The sequence below is a fragment of the Camellia sinensis genome, chromosome 5, assembly GCF_055761805.1.
Source record: "Camellia sinensis isolate YWXY chromosome 5, ASM5576180v1, whole genome shotgun sequence".
Lineage (NCBI taxonomy): Eukaryota > Viridiplantae > Streptophyta > Magnoliopsida > Ericales > Theaceae > Camellia > Camellia sinensis.
Genome location: NC_138965.1, coordinates 99,623,920 through 99,629,974, shown reverse-complemented (window position 1 = coordinate 99,629,974; position 6,055 = coordinate 99,623,920). Strand labels below are relative to the sequence as shown.

The window sequence follows — 6,055 nt, the reverse complement described above, 5'->3', positions numbered from 1 at the left end:
GAGTTGGTCGTAGAAAGTGGTATGCTTTTGGCTACCAACTATAAATTTGGTCGCAGAAGGTGACGTTTTTTTTGGCGACCAAAAATTTGGTCGCAAAAAATATTTTCAGCAACCAAAAAAAATTAGTCGCCAAATTAACACTTTCAGCGACTAATATTTTAGTCGCCGTTGATTGAAATTTGGCAACTAAAAAAAATTGTCGGTGAAGGGTACCTTTTCTGCGACTAATTTGATATTTTGGTCGCCAAAAATTTGTGAGGGAAATTTGAAACGTGGGGTGGGAATTGAAATTTTTTATCTTTAGGGTTCTGTTAGCTCACACATTTTCATTTTCTCCTCTCTCATCTGTTTCTCTCAAACAAACAAACAAATATATCAAAATATGCCCACAATGTATCCCTGTTTCTCTCACTCTCCCCATCTGTTTCTGTTTCTCTCTATTATTCACACAAGCACAAACTCTAGACCACCATTCAAAACCACCACCACCAAAAATGTCTCACGACGTGGTGGCGTCGCCCTATTTCCCCACCGTGAGGTCGGCGGAGAACTGACCAAGGCCGAGGTCGGCGAACTGAGCTCGCGACGAACTGACCAAACCAGGTAGCAGTGCGTGGAGCCGCCTACACTCTACCATTGCTAATCCTCTCGATTTCAGAGCTCTTGCATCAGGTAAACACTTTCTCTCTTTCTCTCTCTCTCTCTCTCTCTCTCTCTCTCTCGCTCTCGTTCCCCCAATTTCAAACCCTAACTATAATTTTCAACTTTTCAGATCTTTGCCTCTCAAGAGTTTCTTCACCTTGAATTTCCTAAACCTGTAGTTTTTGCCTCCTGTAATTAATTTGATTGACATGGATTGAAGAAAACCCCTTACTCGGGTATTGAAAAGTGAATTTGGGTATTGAAAAGTGAATTTGGGTAGTTTTTGCCTCCTGTAATTGTTTGAATTTGGGTATTGAAAAGTGAAAATCTCGTTCTAGGTGCAGTGGGATCGGGGTTTTTGGATTCTTGGTTCTCATTTGATGAAAAATATGTGCTGCCAATACTATAATATATGTTGTGTTTTCTACGTTTTTTCCCTGAGCAACGAAATATGGGTTTCTGATTTTTATTTTTATTTTTATTTTTTAAGGGTTGATCTTGTGATTTGAACTTCTTAAGTTGGGTTTATTTTATTGGTTGGTTGATTTTTAGAAATCCATAATCATCATTTCTCGCCTTCAACAATGAATTGGAACTGAGTAGGATTTGCATCTGGGTTTCTTCTTCTCATTGTATGTCAATGTCATGTCATCCTACATCACAAAAGGAAGGATTTATAAGATGTTTCAATTTTATGTTGATTTTTTGTGTGGATGCATATGTAGTTAAAATATGTATATCATAATAATAACAAAATGCATATTTGAATAACTGTTGGAATTTTTTTTTTTTTTTAATTTTTTATAGCAAAAGTGCAACTAGAATACTCTTACTCAACGTGATTATTGGTAAATGTTAGATGGTAAAGGAACTATCCTTTGAATCATAATTTTTTCATTGGATGCAACTGAAGAACCAAAAAAAGATTGGCATTCTTGTTCTATTCAACGTTTTCTTTCCTTTTGTCAGTTTATTACAAGACATAACCAGAGCCCCTAACAGCATTAATATTCATCTAGCATCCTTCTATTACAACTTTGGGCAAAAGCTCATTTTGGTATCAGGAACATATTAATTCAGTCTCTTAATATGCTATAGAGTAACCTCCTTGGCTTAAGAGATTCATGTCCTTAATGAATCAGAGAATTCAATGTTGTGAATTTTAGTGAAATATGCTTCCTTGGCTTGGCATGATTTTCCTTTTAATTTTGTTACTGGGTGGTGGGTTTGAGAAGCGATGATTTTCTCACATTATCTGCACTTCATTGACATTTCAGGATCTTGATGGTGCATGTCAAGTGATTGAAGGTCTTCAAATTTTCTCTCCTTAGTCACTTTTTAATGCTTGTTTTCTCTTGGTGATTAGATGAAAAGTTGGTAAGAAAAATTTGTATATGTTGCATATAAATAGAGCGTGGGAAAAGCTTTATACTTAATAATAAGATTACTAATTTTATTTTTTTCTAAATGAAGATCAAATGTATCTACCTTGGGAAAGATTTGATTCATTTTGAATTATTTAATTTAGAATTAAAAAGCTTATCTTTATTTGTTAAGAGTAGACAATCCATTTCCTGTCTTTATTTCTATTGTATTATATCTCATCGTATCATATTTAATTTAATTATGCAATATTTAATGTTAAATTTAATAATTATGATAGTCTTTGTTGTATTGTTTATTATATCCCCATTATGGTGTTCTTTCTTAACTTGGTTAGTTATTAGATTGGTTTTTCGAGTTTTTATAACTATTGGACTATAATTCCGTCAGTAATTCTTTTCATATTTTTCTACCAATTAAAAAAGAAAAAAAATATTCCATGAACATTCATGATTTGTTCTTTAGATTTCATAAGCATTTTAATGTGATAATGGGGATGCATTTAAGATTTACAGTCACATATAGGTTCCATGAATCACATAGCAGAGATTGATATATACGAGCTTTTTGCTTTCAAACATTGCAAGGGAAGGAAGGTTAAGCTTGCTCTTTGTGAAGGTAATTTCTAATCTTTGAATACGCAAGCTTGCATTGTTAGGGAAATTATCTTTGTGAGTTTTTGGTGTAGGCTACGGATAAGAAATGATTGTTGATATTTGGTACTTTCATGTTATGTTAATTGATTGGATCTTAATTATTATACACCAAGATGACTTGGTGGCGAAAGTAATAAAGTACTATTGATACTTGGTTCTAGGATGCTTGATTACAGATCGTTCTATGGCTTAAGAGCTTATGGCAGACTTCTTGACGGTGGTCCTGTGGCAACCAGTCAGGTGTTTATAGCTTTTTATTTTGAAAATCTATGCCAGAGTGTTTGATGTAGCTTTTTTTTACAGTTTATGAAGCAAAAATAACTTAAATAAGCTGAAAAAAGCTGATTATTGGAAAGCAGTGCTTTCTGATTATTAGCTTTTAGCTTACTAGAAGATGCACCAAACAGGCCTATTGTCTACATTTACGCACCTTACTGCTTATATTTTCCTTCTCCTTGATCAATCACAAAAGGTATATATAGGCATCACTTTCCAGCAACCTTTGGCCCTGCACCTAGAAGTGTAGTGCAGAAAAAGCTGTAGCGTGTATCACATAAATAAATAATCTCATTTTGTATTCTTATGTTTCTGCAGATATATGTGCATAGCAAAATCATGATAATTGATGACTGTATATCCTTGATAGGATCAGCTAATATAAATGACAGGAGTTTACTTGGATTAAGAGATTCTGAGGTATGAACTTAAACTTTTGGATCCTTTTGCATTAATGTTTTCTATTCTTTGGCCAGCTATTTTAAATTGCAGAACTGGATTATATCATAGTTGATTTCATAATGGAGCTCATTTATTTTTCATTACCCTTTCTTTCAGAAACTATATACACGAGCTCTGAATTTGAAGGTGTGGCAAAGAATTTCTGTTTGGGAATTTGTAGTTTTTTTGGGGAAAAAAATAATGCTTGGTTCTTAATATAAGCATGCAAGTTTGAAAGTTTTGCATCCATGAATTCTCTTTGTTCCTCTTTTTTTCTTTTCTTTTTTTTCTTTTGAAATATTTGTGAAGTGAGCCATTGATGCAAGCTGCTGAACAGTTTACGCTTTAAAATTTACAAATTAATAACTAAAGTAGTAGATACAATTATTTACTTTCAGATTTGCTATTCTTAACACACAGAATTTTGTTGTTATTTTTCCTCCATTTGGTCACAACCAATCACATTACCAGCAACTCTAAACTTCTTGACAAACTACAAATCTATCATGATATGCTCCTCATTTTAATGTACAGATCTCCATCACTTTTTTATAGTAGTTTTTCCTAGTTGTTAACAAAAATGTTGTCGATTCAGATTGGTGTACTTATTGAAGACAAAGAATTTGTTGATTCATGTATGGGAGGAAAGCCTTGGAAGGCAGGAGAATTTTCTTCAAGTCTTCACCTTACGCTATGGTCTGAACACCTTGGTCTTTCAGCTGGGGAGGTTTGTACATCTAACAAAACAAGGTAATTTTTTTTCATAATGACTACAGCCAAGACAGGTTAGTGAACGAGAGACTAATGAATGCTTGTGTTAATCTTATACCTTGCTGACTGCGTATTATTCTTTTTTATTCAGATTAGTCAAATAAATGACCCGGTGGTTGATTCAACTTACAAAGACATATGGATGGCAACGGCAAAGGTGAGGATGATAAAATGTTTTAAAACTATTTTTTCTTCAAGCTTGAGACTTGGATGAAGAAGAAAAAAAAAGAAAAGAAAACTGTATTCTGCACTTCTTCTTTTCATTTGTGTGTGTGTGTGTGTTTTAGGTAGGGGAAGATTGAACCCCATATCCAGTATGGCTTTTAGAAATATTATGGTTATGTTTGGATATTGGATTTGTGGAGGGAAAAAAGAAATGAAGTAGAAACTATTTCCCTACACCACACCCCACACACATACACAAAAATCAAAGATTAAACAATCTAAGCCTTCTAAATGGCAAAGGTGAGGATGATAAAATGTTAGCTTTTGAGTCAAAAACTTGCTCAAATTGCCATTCTCATTAGCTTTGAGCACGATTTGAGATAATCTGAGACTGCACTTATGAGTTTTTATCATCTCTTTGAATCGGAGGGATGCTAGGGAAATTTGAAATCGATCTCTCATTCCCCAAATTCCCTCACGACTTTAAAGGAGAGAACTTGTGGGTTTTGTGTTTGAGTTTATCATATATATGATAATGGTTTTTAGGATATAGAACTTGATTGAATGTTATAGTTTGTGCATTCAATTTACAGAGATATCTAGATAGATTTTGTATTGTTCCATTAGTGACATTGTTTGGTCATTTTTAGGTCTGTGGATAATTTTTTAGTCAGAATTTAAGGACAAATAACTCATCATTTTTTTTATCACTTTATTTAATTGCTTGGTTTTGCATTTATATATAGGATAAATCAGCTAATGTTCGTAAAGCAGCTGAAGTATGCATTGGTGAAATTTTCATAGTCTGTGGTCCTGATGCAGTATGTAGACAAAAATTTTTGGTGCCTCCTTTGGTTTTTTTCAAAAATCTAGCAGAACTCCTGAGTTTATTGTCTTGTTACATGACTAGGTGACCAAGAATTTGAAAGATATTCAAGGACCTGCCTTAGCTATTGTTCTTGAACGACTGCAGCACTCTGGCGCTTTTTAAGGTATGTTGTAGTGAAGTTTGTTGAGGTTTTATTATCTTTGTTCGGTAGTGCTGTTTCATAGTGGCATAATTTTTCTTTGTTCCCAGAAACATTTGAAGTGGCTAAAACAATATCAATGGGGCCATCATTGAAAAGTAGATCAAAAGTTCACGAACCAGACAAGCACCCTCCCCAACATATTTCTTAACAAGTTCACGAAGCTAAATTCTACAAGACTACTTGGCAGTATGAGCATTTTTGGGAGGATTAAATATTTTTCGATAGATGTGTATGGATAACAAATATTAGTAGTTTTATTTGTTGATAGCTGAGCATGGGTAACAAATAGTTATGTTTCAAATTGTTATGCTAGATGGATGTGACTTGTGAATGAAAACTTAGAATAGTTGTATTGTGTCGAATGTTAATGAATTATGTATTGTGTCGAATGTTAATGATTCAGTTAATTTGAATGATGCTTTAAAATTATAGGTTTATTATGGATTGAATGAATTATTAGGAATTACAGGTGTATTGTTTTCCTGCTTTGGCGACCAATTTATTAGTCGCGACATTCAAAATAATTTTTTTTCACAAAAAATGACAATTGCCGACCAAGAGTTTTGGTCGCAAAAAATACATCTATTGTTGACCAAAACAGCTCTTGGTCGTGAAAACTCACTTTTGTCGACTAAAAGTTTTGGTCGCGAAAAGTAACAAATGGCGACCAAATTTTTTGGTCGCGGAATG

General features: G+C 33.6%; 1 long non-coding RNA gene across 1 annotated transcript; it reads left to right on the top strand.

Moving 5' to 3' along the window:
- The first annotated feature begins 3,075 nt into the window (after positions 1 to 3,075).
- LOC145790166 (uncharacterized) lies at positions 3,076 to 5,326 on the top strand. Its single transcript, XR_014328814.1, has 3 exons — positions 3,076 to 3,377; positions 3,994 to 4,326; positions 5,254 to 5,326. It is a non-coding gene; the product is annotated as an uncharacterized LOC145790166 (long non-coding RNA).
- The last annotated feature ends 729 nt before the right edge of the window (positions 5,327 to 6,055 follow it).